The 14298-nt window shown below is 38.0% G+C and overlaps 1 pseudogene; it reads right to left on the minus strand.

Moving 5' to 3' along the window:
• Positions 1-3693: 3693 nt before the first annotated feature.
• Positions 3694-14298, minus strand: part of LOC139702171 (endonuclease V-like) — a 28775-nt pseudogene continuing 18170 nt past the window's right edge.

Here is a 14298-nt window from a genome sequence, read left to right on the forward strand (position 1 = left end):
GGCACGTGTGCAAAGTAATCGTCATTCAGGCCCAACCCTTAGGTTTAAAAAGAATGTCCTTCCATTTGGGTTCACTGAATGGAGAGACACATACAGTAATGGGAGAAAAGGAAGAACCCCGCATCCCCTTAGACACAGACCCAGGCCTGTGCACCCAGTTTCCCATTGGGCAAGGAATGCCCTGGGCATTGCCATACAGCAAGCACGGGCTCTGCCACCAGTCCTCTGTGCTCCGATCCTTGAGGCCTGGTGATGTCTTACAAGCTGAGCACCGAACTGTTGAGACACGTCAGGTGTCAGTGACCAAGAAGTGGGGTAAACTGTAGTCACATTGGTGATTACTCTGTTCTGTAGCTAAGAATATGTTCCAAAAGCCATAAGCCTGAAGGTTGGTCCTGCACGTGCATACACACACACACACACACACACACACACCCCACACATGTGAATGGGACTAAGAGAAAACTCATGAAAAAAAAAAAAAAAAAACAGGCCATATCTTCTAAACTGCCCAAGTGAAAAGCAATCAAGTCTGAAAATTGACATTAGCTGTTAAGGAAGGAAATAATGGTACAGATTCTTTTTTCTGTCTATCAAAACCATTTGATCCAAGTGAAATTAAAAAAAAAAAAAAAGCTACCAAACCTGCCAGTAGTAGTGTGGTATATAAAGGCACATTGATGGACACACTTCAAAAGTAAAACATGGCAAAAATAATAATAATAATAATAATAATAATAAGTAACTGCTATACTGCCCTCAAAAAGGAGCCTGCAATTAATGTCAGTCAATATTCATCTTTGCAAAAAAATCTGATTTCCACATTCAGCCAGTGTAGCCAGCAGAAATTTCTGATCCACAATGCATGGATTCCTTTAAAGAAAAAAAGAAAAAAAAATCATTAAAAAACAAGCTTTTTTTTAATTCAAAAATAACAAAAGTTCTTGTAAGGTAAATAATGTATTTAGCATGAAGCATGAATTATTTTCATATAAATATAGAAAATAGAGAAAAGGCTATGCCTCTAATTTTTAAGCCCTTAGGCTTAGAGTTTCTTTGTTTTCCTCCCTTTTTTTTCTTTATTTCTCTTCCTTTTTTCTTTTTCTTTCTTTTTTTTTTTCTGGGTTTTTGTTTTGTTTTGGTTTTTTGAAGCAGGTGTTTAAGGTTTAATGTTCTTCAGGGACAAATTCTGACTGTTGGAGAACTTACTCTGCAATATAAAAATCTCTTCATGCTCTGGTAGGGCTTGGATGGTTGACTCTGCACTGCCTTGTCTGCACTCAGCGCGACCCCTCTGATTCCCTACTGGAGAGCATGTGCTTTCTCTTTGCCTGTACATGTTTAACATGACGCAATAATTCGAGGGCAAACTTCATAGTGAGTGTGTATGATAGAATCAAGAGAATTATGGGATGCTTACTTGAGAAAACCATGACCTTGAGTTGGTTCTAGGAAAAAGGCAGTGAATATATGCAAATTCACCAGAAGGGGAAACATGCTAATGGGCCTTATTGGATGAGGGTACGAGATAGAGTACACGTGAGGGAGGAAGTGACAGGAGGGTGAGAAAGGCCAGCCCCAGGTGTTTCATTGGGACAATGCCATTTCAAAGTAAGAGAGAGGGGGCCGGCCATCTCTACCACCTCAGCACACTAACAACCTGGAATTGGACCACCTAGATTGTGAGAGCTGAATTTTGACAACCAGACGATGTCACGCAGACCAGAAACTTATCTTTGCCATATATATATATATATATATATATATATATATATATATATATATATATATGGTTTGTTTGTTTGTTTTGTTTTTGTTTTTGTTTTGGAGATCCAAAGAAAAAAATCGGAAGAATATCATCTTCCATCCAAATGGAGGGAAGTGTTTAAAACAAAAGCACCTACTATCATGGCTCAGGATCTGGTGGTTAGGGACAGGGAGGGGACTAAGAGGATCTTGAATTTTTACACCAGGACACTTGTGAGCCAAAGTCAAGCCCATGGGCCATCACAGGCTACCATCAGGAACTCCATCAGCCAGAATGCTCCCATCCCTGCCTTTCTCTGGGCTGCTGATGAGAGAACCTGGAAGACATGTCCATGTCGTGGCCCAGGCTCCTTCCCCTGCACTAAGCCTGAGTGCGTGCCCATGATGTTCAGGATTAGGTGGGGACGCAGATCTATCTTTGCAGTGCTCCGTCCCCTGGTTCTCCCCAAACATCAAACACCCTAAAAGCCATGCACAGCTATGGAACCTGAGCCACATTTCAATTTGTGTTGTCACCTGATTAAGCCCAAAAGGCCACCACCTCGATCCCCCAAACCCAAGCTGATACAATTCAGACTTCTCTCTGGAAAGGCAGAGGTAAACATCAGCACTGTTTCTGGCAGGGGACTTCTTCCAAGGAAAACCCCACAGTGGGCTGTCTCCCCTCATTTCATTTTTCTAAGGGGGCAGATGCCTCTCTTAGAAAATAATAAAATGCAATGTGTGTGATTTACTTTTCTGATCTCTTTTGAGAAATAGATAAATATAAGTGTGTTCTTAACTCCAGAACCACTCTTTTTGTATAAATACCTCATCGGGCAGCTAAGTGTTATTTTCCTGAGTCTCTCTCGGCACCTTCATTGGATCTTCTGGAAGACTTGTTGGGGAAACTTTAGTGAGGGTACTTTTTTCTATTTTTCTTCTGTTTTTGGAGGCATACACATTATGCATAACCAAAACAATGGCTCAATTGTGTTTAACTTTGTATTTTGATTGTTGAGGAAAAAAAATATCAATGTGTATGTGGCTGTTTGTAGTGAATTCACGAGGTTGTCCGTGTCCTTAACAAGCCAAGGGGCAGGAGGCACGCTCTCTTACCCCCTCCTCCAAGAGCAGTAGAGAATTTAAGCACAAGCCTATTTGTGAAAGAATATTTTGCTTAAATGTTATTCACTTTAGTCTTGGAATTCCTTCCCAAATGTCAGATGTTCTTTTAGCTTCCAAACTAGCATATGTATCCATTAGTCTGACCCATGGCCTGAGCACCATCTTGGGGTGTGGTGGTGCGCTTTCATTTCTCCTGCCTGGAGAAGTGGCGGTTTGTGTGTCATTCCAGTATCTCACATACTCACGGGGCAGGGGGAGGGGGAGATGGGGAACTATAGCAATATTTCAAGATGCTTTGGAGAACAACCTTGAACCCATCAGCACCGTGACATCTGCAAGTGCTTGCTATTGGCCCTCGGACACATTTAAGAGAAAGAGATCGTAGCTCTTTTTTCTTAAATGATATGCACATAGACAGTTATTTTTATCCTACTGTAATTGTCTTCTCTATCTAGTACTATGTGGAAAGGGTTTGCATCATAGGTTTTTTTCCCAGCCTTACAATATACCACAAGCTCCTACTTCCCCCACCCCAGTCAGTATAGTTCTTTGGCAAGGCCGTCTATCTGAAACTCAAAATGAACCAAACCCGCCCTTAGATGGTGGTTTGAGAAAACCATAGCCAAGACAACTGTCATGGGTTTCAGTCTCGGATCTCAGTGTTTGAGAAGGACTGTGTCAGAGGCCTTTCCCAGGAATGGATTTTCCTCCCAAGAGGCAGTCCGCATGTCTAGTGCTTGCTGGACACAGTGGTCACGACCACGAGGCATTCTGGAAGAGACCATTATGTTGAATGGTGCCCCTCCCTGGGGGACAGCGTCAGGCAGTGGACTCCAGTGAAAAACGTGTGCAGATGGCTGTTGGGCCCAGCTCAGAGTCCAGCACACCAGGTCTGCCCAGCGACAAGTGCAGGTGATCAGCCTCAATGCCTCCACTCTCCAGGGGCCTCTGGCGCAAGGGCTCTGACAGGAACCGGAGATCTGTGCAAGCGATGGACATGGGAGGGTTTTCCACTTGGGATCGGGTTCAGTTTGATGTGATTTCTCTTTCCCTTTCAACTGTATTCAGGTTGGGACTGGTTTCTTTCTGGTGGATCACAGCTGCCCAGATGTTGCAATTTATTTTTATGTTTCTATGGAGAAGTCTTTTTCTTTTCATCTTCAGAATTTTTGAAATTTTTTTGCCACCAAAAGAAAACATCAGAACTCTGTGTCCCCTCTCAATTGTGACTTACCAGTATTGACAGTTAAGTCTTTAGTGTTGTAGCTCCCGGCCCACCAATACTATATCAGACACTTATGCCCATGGTGCAGCACTGTGATCTAATTTAAATAATATTTTTTTATTATTTATACTACTATATATAATATACATCAACACTTTTGCTGTATAACCTAAGTGATAAACCCCTTTTAGTTACCTGCCAAACTCTGGACTTTGGTTTATATTGCAGTCAACACAGTTACAAAGTTGTAATGGCGTCTCTCTCTCTCTCTCTCTCTCTCTCTTTCTCTCTCTCTCTCTTCCTCTGTGTAACGGAATGTGTAAATCAAAAGTGTGTACATTGTGTGGTGTTCCTGTTTCCTGGAATCTCATGAGGATTTACACACAGCGTTCAGTGTTCTGTATAGACCTGCCTCCCTTTGTGAACTCCTCTGTGACCTCTGGTCTTGGCGGCTAACTCCATGTATCTTCTCTCCTGCTGGTTACTCTTGAATTAAGCACAGACTCCTCCTCAGCTCGGTTGCTTTATCATGAATAATGTATGTGACCTTGGCATTCTTCCACAGTTCAGCAAACAAGTGCTAGCTTCACTGACCAAAAAAAATTAAGGAAGGAAAACACCATTTTTAAAATGATCCATCTTTTAAAGGCCGAAAAACCGATGTGTCTATGGTGCTGCATCTCTGTTGCGCTTCTGAAATCAGACCGGTGTGAAAGATCCTTTCTGACTTCCTCTGAGATACTCACAAGTACCCTTCCTGTTGTTTTGTTAGTGTTGAAGTTTAAGACTATTTATTTGGAATATATACAGCAGTGTTTTTCCACTGTATTTCATTTGCAAAAGCGGAGAATTGCCTTCTCTACCTTTTTGCAAATTGTTGATATTCCATATTGGATTCTCACAGACTTCGATATGGTGAATCTGTCAAACTTAGAAATTGTATTTTATCCTTCCTTTCATGACTGTGGCCTGAGTTCCCCACGCCGCCTTTTTTAGAAGAAACGTAGCATACTTTCAGTTCTTGGAAACGTCACTGTTTCTTGATGTGTATGTTGAGGCCATCCAAGCTCACAGCTGATTCAGTAACCAGTTCCATCGCGTCATTCACACTCACTACTTAACACTGCCATGGTGAAAATGTGGAGGGAAAAAGTGTCCATGTGTGTCTGGGAAGCATATGCCCTTGTACATTTTTTTTTATACTCTGATTCTGTAACATTTATGAGTTTTGTTTTTGTTTTACAGAAAAAAAAAAGTGATAAAGCAATCAGAAGACCAAGAGGTTTACGATTGACACTTAGGGTCACCTGACCTTAGCTGGCCAACGGACCTACATGGCCAAATTAATTTACGAAAGTAATAATTTTTCAGAAGCCAACTTTTTTTTTCTGTATTTTCTGTCTGAAAACTGCCAATATCATGAATAGAAAGGGAGAACTGTAAAGGAGAAAGAAATCGATGTTCAGTTGTGTTTGTGTCAACCTAAAGAAGCAGTGTGGAGACAGGCGCAGTCAGCCGAACTCTAGGGACATGGTGGTGTTGCTTTGGAGGCGTATCATACTCGCATTTTGCATTCTTCATATGTAATCATATTGCCAAAGACAAACTATTTCATCATTTATTGTAAATAACACTTTTCCCCAGACCTACCATAAAGTTTCTGTGATGTATTGTCTTCCAGTTGCAATAAAAATTACTGAGTTGCATCAATTGATAAAAATAATAGAATTAAAGTGAGCACACTTGAAATATATATACATACCCATATTCATTTCAGCACAATTCAAAACAGTGACATTATGGAATCAGTCTAGGAACCCATAAACAGGTGACTAGATAAAGAAAATGGGGCATATGTATATACAATGAAATTTTACTCAGTCAAGACTAAGAATAAAATTATGTAATTTGCAGGAATCTGATGGAACTGATGATCATGTTAAGTGCAATAGACCATACTCAGAAGCCAAGTATTGAATGTGTTCTGTCTATAAGAATTTAGGAAGTAGAAGCAGAATATAGGAAGTAGAATATAGGAAGAAAAGAAGATGACATGAAGTAGTAGGGTGACTATCAGGGAAAGGCAAGGAGACAAAGGGAGGTAAGAAGGAGGGTAAGAGCATAGATACAGTCAAAGCATGTTGAATGCATGTATGGAAATTTCACATTGAAACCAATTATTTTTTTCAATTTACATGTGTTAATAATTGTGTATTGAAATAGTTTAAATACTTAAGGTCTGTCTGGAAAGAACTTGTTGATTTGCCAGTGCCTGAGCAATTGCCCTGAAAGGACAGCTGCTTTCCCAGAGGAGCAAACTCTTTCCTTGTTAAATTCGTTGCAGAGTCTTCATTGGTTTCCAATTTGCCTTCAGGACGAGTATTCCCTAGAATAAAAAGTTATTCTTTTTGACAGAAGACACACATGTCCCAATTTTATTATTTATGAAACTTTATATTTCTTGTCCTTCTTCTTCATTGACAGCATGTTCTAGGTAAACAGGTTTTATTTACATTTCCCCTTTTTCTAAAAAAAGTTTATTAAGTTGAGTATTGACTAACTTGAGAATTAAAAACTCCTGGGGGCTCAGTCTGAGGATGGCCCTAAGATTTTATGGCTTTTACTTCTTGAAGGCCTGCCAGCTTCTTGAAGTGAAGCTCTAAAATCTTGAGTTTTTGCCAAAGGGAGGGGAAAAGTAACATTTTTAAGTAAGCCAAGAGCATTCTACACACACACAAAAAGATTATCCTACAAGGGAAAAGACTTCACCAAAGCCTTATCCAACTTGGTGAAAGGAAAATTTTCCACCTTTAGCCTTCCATATCCATCTTGTCTCACCTAAGAAGGGTATTAAAACTAAGAAACACCTGACTGACACAGCCCAGAGGCCCAGGACTACTAAACTACAGACCCAGAAGATTCCAGATGCATCTCTTCTTCCAACACTACCTGAATAAGACTACTCTATAATAATGGTGGATTACACCTGGAAGAACTTCAAGACTAGGATTTCATGTATGAGGTCATTCCAGTGAAACCCAAAACAACAGAGGAGATAGCCAAGACAACAGAGGAGATTTTATCCTTTCAGAGGTATAGCTAATGCAAACAGCAAGCATAACCTAACTGCTAATAAAACCTCACACCAACATCTTATTTAGTCATCCTCTTTTATCCACAGTAGATACTCCCAAGATCAACAGTGGATAGCAGAAACCACAAGAAGTACCAAACCCTAATATATATATGCTATTTTTTTTCTCTACATATATGTTCATTATGAACTTTAGCTTATACATTAAGCACAGTAAAAGATTAATAACAATAAGTAACAATAAATTAGAACAACTAAAACTATACTGCAATAAAAATTATGCTAGTCTCTTTCAAAATATCTTAGAGTACTATACTCATACTTCTTATGATGATTATGACGTGAGATGATGCCAAACCTATGTGATGAGATGCTATTGGTGAATTATGTAGGCACTGTAATACAGCATTAGGCTACCTGACAGTACATTAGAAGGAGCATCTTAAGTTTTGAGTGATCATCAAACCTTCATGGTGTTGGGTGTGTAGTGTATATGGTGTGTATATGCTGGCCCCATGGATGATTCACATCCTAAGTAGGGCAGAGCAAGATGGTATGAAATTTCATTACACTACTTAGAACAGTACACAATTCAAAATTTATGAACTGTTTATTTCTAGAATTGTACAGTTAGTATTTTCAGACCATACTTGACCACTGGTAAATAAAATTACAGAAAGTAAAATCATGGATAAAGGGAAAACACTCTTCCTTAGTTTCAGAACCTATAATGTCTGACGTCCAAAGAAAAATGACAAGAAATGCTAAAAGACAAGAAAAAACACAATTTGGAGAGTTAAAGCAGCATGAAAATAAGAATCAGATAAGGTAGAGTTGTGGGAATTACAAGACAAGGAATTTAAAATAATTACAATAGCAAAGATCTACTAGAAATAGTGAGAAAAATGCAACAATAGAGGGGTAATGCAAGCAGAAACATGAATATCCTAATAAACACTGAGAAATGATGGAAATAAAAATACTACAGGAAAACAAGAATGTATTTGATTAGTTTATCAGTAAATTGGACATAGTCCAGGACAAGAAAAATAATCTTGAAAAGAGGTGAATAGAAGTATCTCAATCTAAATTGCAAAGAGGAAAAAAAACTTAAAAAAAACAAGAATTTTCAAGATCTTTGTAACAATGTCAAAATGTATAACATGCTCAAAGGGAATTCTAGAAGTTGAAGAAAGATGAAAAGGAACAGAGAGGAGTTGGGATTGTGGCTTAGTGGTGGAGCACTTGTCTCACATGTGCGAGGCCCTGGGTTCGATTCTCACCACCATATAAAAATAAATAAACAAAAATCAAGGTATTGTGTCCAACTACTTCGAAAAAAATAAATATTTTTTTAAAAAAGAACAGAGAAAATTTAAAACAATATTGACTGACGAGTTTTCTGGCATTAATGACAGACACCAAACCACAAATTATGAAAACCAGAAAAATCCAAAAAAAATCTACACAGTAGGCAACTGCACAAAACTAAAGACAATTTAAAAAAATGTTCAAATCCAGAGAAGGGGAACAAAACTTTATAATGAACCCAGGATGAGACTTGTATTAAACTTCTTGTCCAACCAAGAAGGCGGAGTGACAATTTACAATACCCAAACTGTGGAACCAACCTAGATGCCCTTCAACACATGAATGAATAAAGAACACATGATAAAGATACCCAATGGAATATTACTCAGCCTTAAAGAAGAATGAAATTATGGCATTTGCAGGTTAGCTGATTGGGCTAGAGAATATCACACTAAGCAAAATAAGACAATCCCCCAATATCAAAGACCAAATGTTTTCTCTGATATGTGGATTACATTCACAATAAGGAGATGGGGGCTAGGGAAGAATAGGGGCACTTTGCATTAGACAGAGGGAAGTGAAGGGAGGGAAGAGGGTATGGGTATAGGAATGATAGTATAATAAAGCAGACATTATTACTCTATGTGCATATATGATTATACATCCAGTGTGATTCTACATTGGGTACAACAAAAAGAGTGAGAAGTTGTACTCCATTGATGTATGATGTGACAAAATGCATTCTGCTGTCATGTGTAACTAATTAGAACAAAATTTAAAAGGCCATAAAAAAGAACAAAAAAGGGAAAATAAAAGAAAGGTAAAGTGAAATATCTAAAATGTAAAAAAAATCAATCAATATAATTATGAATATATTAAAAATAACCTTTAAAAATGAAGGACAAATATTCATTGAAACATAATTTAAGAAAATTTGTTAGAAATAGTTTTACATTCTGTTAGAGTCTATAAACAAGTCAGGATGGTGCCTGGTATTTTGCCAGGGGGAGTGGTTTGTGAGGTGGTGCCAGCGAGCCATTAAGTGTGGAGATTTCTTATTGGTTGACTGCTGTATCTAGTTTATGTTAATTAAGATAAGCTGTGTGGAATGTATAAATACCTCTGTTGTCCTACAATAAACGGCTCCCACTCCTGCTGTATCAATGTACACAAGTTGTTCGTCACCCCCCCCCTCCGGTTATTTTGCTGCAGCCGGACTGCGGCAACATTCAAATTAATATTATCAAAACAACCATACTTCCAAAAGCACTATACAGATTTAATGCAATTCCAATCAAAATTCCAATGGCATTCCTCATAGAAATTGAAAAAGCAATCATGAAATTCTCTGGAAAAATGAGAGACCCAGAATAGCTAAAGCAATCCTTAGCAAGAAGAGTAAAGCGGGTGGCATCACTATACCAGACCTTAAACTACAGAAAAATAGTAACAAAAACAGCATAGTATTGGCACCAAAACAGACTGGTAGACCAATTGTACAGAATAGAGGACACAGAGACTAACCCACAAAATTACAATTATCATATATTGTATATAGGTGCCAAGAACATATATTGCAGAAAAGATAGCCTCTTCAACAAATGGTACTGGGAAAACTGGAAATCCATATGCAACAAAATGAAATTAAACCCCTATCTCTCACCATGCATAAAACTCAACTCAAAATGGATCAAGGACTTAGGAATACAACCAGAGACCCTGCGTCTAATAGAAGAAAAAATATGCCCTAATCTCCATCATGTGGGATTAGGCCCCAACTTCCTTAATAAGACTCCTGTGGCACAAGAATTTAAATCAAGAATGAATAAATGGGATAGACTCAAACCAAAAAGTTTCTTCTCAGCAAAAGAAGAAATCTGCCAGGTGAATAGAGAGCCTACATCTTGGGAGCAAATTTTTACCCCTCGCACATCATATAGAATACTAATGTTTAGGATATATAAAGAACTCAAAAAGTTAAACACCAAAAAAAGGAAAAACAAATAACCCAATCAATAAATGTGCCAAGGACCTGAACAGACCCTTCATAGATGATGATGTACAATGAATCAACAAATATATGAAAAAATGTTCATCATCAGTAGCAATTAGAGAAATGCGAATCAAAATCACTCTAAGCTTTCATCTCACTCCAGTCAGAATGGCAGCCATTATGAAGACAAACAACAATAAGTGTTGGTGAGGATGTGGGAGAAAAGGTACACTCATACATTGCTGGTGGGACTGCAACTGGGCAGCCACTACGGAAAGCAGTTTGGAGATTCCTTGGAAAATTGGGAATGGAATTACCATTTGACCCAGCTATCCCTCTCCTTGGTCTATACCCAAAGGACTTAAAAACAGCATACTACAGGAACACAGCCATTTCAATGTTTATAGTGGCACAATTCACAATAGTTGCTTTGTGGAACCAACCTAGATGCCCTTCAATAGATGAATGGATAAAAAAATGTGGCATATATACATAATATAATTTTACTCGGCAATAAAAGAGAATAAAATCATGGCATTTGCATGTAAATGGATGGAGTTAGAGAAGATAATGCTAAGTGAAGTTAGCCAATCTGAAAAAAAAAAAAAAAAAAAAACAAATTCCGAATGTTTTCTTTGATATAAGAAGGCTGATTCATAGTGGGATAGAAAGAGGGAGCATGAGAGGAATAGATGAACTCTAGATAGGGCAGAGGGGTTGTAGGGGAAGGAAGAGGAAATGGGGTTAGAAATGATGGTGGAATGTAATGATCATTAATATCCAAAGTGCATGTATGAAGACACCAATTGGTGTAAATATAGTTTGTATACAACCTGAGATGTGAAAATGGTGTTCTATATGTGTAATAAGAATTGTAATGCAGTCTTCTGTCATATATAAATAAAAAAATAATTAATTAATTAAAAAAGAGTGCCAAATAAAAAACAAAGGAAAAAGAAATAGTTCTACCTTGCAAGAAATTTTAAAGGAGATTTTCTGAAGGAAGATAAATTAATAAGTAAGAAACTTGGATCTATATAAAGAAGGAATTATTTATCTATTTACATTAGACAAATAATAAATGAAGATAAAATAAAATCTTCATTTTATTATTCTATCTAGTCAAATAGAAAAATATTAATTAAATTGTATTGGGCAATAATAATACAAGGACGGGTGAAATGAATGACAGCAATGTTATAAATTGCAGGAGAAAGAAACTGGGAATAAACTGTTACAATGTAACTGCACAAACCACTAAGACATATAATGGTATTTGAAAGTGGATTTTGAATAGGGGTGTGTGTGTGTGTGTGTGTGTGTGTGTGTTTGCACATACCATGCTAACACTGCTATTTATAATTATGCATCTAACAGCAAGGCATCAGAATGTGTAAGAAAAAAACTAACAGAATTTCAAGCAAAAATAGGGGAGTTTATTATTGTACTTGGCAAACTCAACACACATCATGAATAATTGACAAAACTAGCATTGAACAAAATAGTACCATATTGTTATGGTTTGTATATGAGGTGTCCCCCCAAAGCTCATGTATGAGACAACGTAAGAATTTTCAGATGTGAATTGATTAGATTATGTGAGCTTTAAACTAATTTGTAGATTAATCTGCTGATAAGAGTTAACTTGTCAGTAACTGAAGGCAGGAAGGGTGTGGCGGGAGGAAGCTCATTGTAGGCATGACTTTGGGATTTATATTATACTACATTTTGACAAAGAATTTGTCTATAGTTTGTCTATGTCCTGAGACTTTCTGGAAGGCTGAATTTAAAGGCGATGGACTAATTAATCTGATGGAAGAAATTTCAAGGCAGCACAGCATTCAAACAAAGCCATATATATTGCTTGTGGCTTTTAGCCAAGTTTACTAGGATAATCAGGAGCAGAAAGCAGAGAAGAAACAGGTGAAAAACTTGCAGTGTAGCCAGAAATGTGCAAGTTAAACTGGAGCTAAGTAAGTTGTGGTTTTCAGAGACACTACAGCCACTAAAGAGAAACTGAGTACTTTAACCAGAAACAATAAGAAAGGTGACTTGAGGTCATCTCAGGAATTTGTAAGACCACATATATCTCAGGCTCAAAAATGTAAAAGTAAAAATTTCTTTAAGAAGAAGCCATGTTGTGCTGGGGTTATGGCACAGTGGTAGAGTGCTCACCTAGAATGTGTGAGGCCCTGAGTTTGATCCTCAGCACCACATATAAATAAATAAAATAAAGCTATTGTGTCCACCTTCAACTAAATATATATGAAGCCATGTTGTTGCAAATGAACTACTGCTGAACATTCGGTCCTACAATTATGCATGAAGACTTTGGGTCCTAAAATTGATAATTTGTTTATTGGAGGGAGCTGGGGAGCCTCCAAAGCTTCAGACTGCTTTGTTCTTGCATAGCACATCTTTTATAGGACAGTGTGAAGTTAAAATCTTAACTATGCCATAACATATTGGAAACAACTAACTTGTTTGCTAGTACTAAGAAAAGATTTTACCCAGTGAAAAAACAGGATATGTTCTCATAAAATGCCAGGGAAAAAATCACCTAAAGTATGTATTAGGTAGTACAGTGGGGTCTTATTTTTCTCCTTCATCAGGGACATTGTGCCCAACAAGAATTAGCCTACCATGAGGAGTCATTTCTGTCCTGTCACATTCAGCATTCCAGCTTCCTTCCTTGGCTTTGGCTAATACATAGGATCTCTGCATTTGGATTCTTCAGGGTACACTCTCCATGGCTTCAGGATGGCACACCAACACCTGCTTATACAGGGGTCTAGGAAATTTTTTCATTGTGCTAAGCTGCCCAGGCACTTAGAGGATGCTTCAACCATGGCCCAGAAGTCTTGGCTACTGCTTAAGATGGTGGCAGACCTTGGTGTCAACCACATGGTGTTGGTTCTGCAGGTTTGCAGGATGCTGGAGTAAGGGAGTCATGGAAGATTCCATTGAGATTTCAAAGGAAGGTCTGAGAGGTCAGGCAAAGTGTAGTTAAATCCCTGCAGGCAGCCCCTGCGAGGATGATGCATGAAGATATGTGAAGGGAGCCAGAGCTCAAATGAGACCCCTAGGATTAAGAGATGACAGTAATGTGGGATTATCTACAAAGGAAAGCTGCAGAATCAAGGAGAGGCAAGACAGAGACCATGTGAACTGCAACCAACAATGCCATAAAGATGGAGCTGTACAGTGTCTCTTTGCACAGAACATCAGGGTGCCATGTGCTTCAGATAGTGGATATAGAACTACAGGACTTGTTTGCCAGCTGGATTTCATTCTTCCTTTCTTTGGTCCCATCCATGCTTTGCACAACTAGAATACATATCACTTGGTCTTGATGTAGAATTGCTATTATATATATATTGCTACATGCTGTTTGCTAAAACTTTGTTGAGGATTATTTTTATCTATGTTCATGAAAGATATTGGTCAGTACATTTTTTCTGTTTATGTCTTTATCTTATTGACATTATAGTCCCATGGTGTAATTTGGAAAATGTTCTCTATTCATCTATTTTCTGAGAGAGATTATAAATAATTATTATCATTTTTTCTTAAATTTTTGGTAGAATTTGCAGTGAATTTTTTTTGTGCCTGGTGCTTTCTTCATTGGAAGGCCATTTATTATTCACCTGTTCCCATCCCAGATATAGACTTACTCAAGATGATCTATTTCTTCTTTTGTGAATGCTATAGACTGAGTTGTATCCCTTTAAAATGTATTAGTTGGAACATAATCTCCTATGTGATGGTGTTCAGAGGTGGGGCCTTTGAGAGAAGGTTATG

This window comes from Marmota flaviventris, chromosome 16 (genome assembly GCF_047511675.1).
Source record: "Marmota flaviventris isolate mMarFla1 chromosome 16, mMarFla1.hap1, whole genome shotgun sequence".
Taxonomy (NCBI): Eukaryota; Metazoa; Chordata; class Mammalia; order Rodentia; family Sciuridae; genus Marmota; species Marmota flaviventris.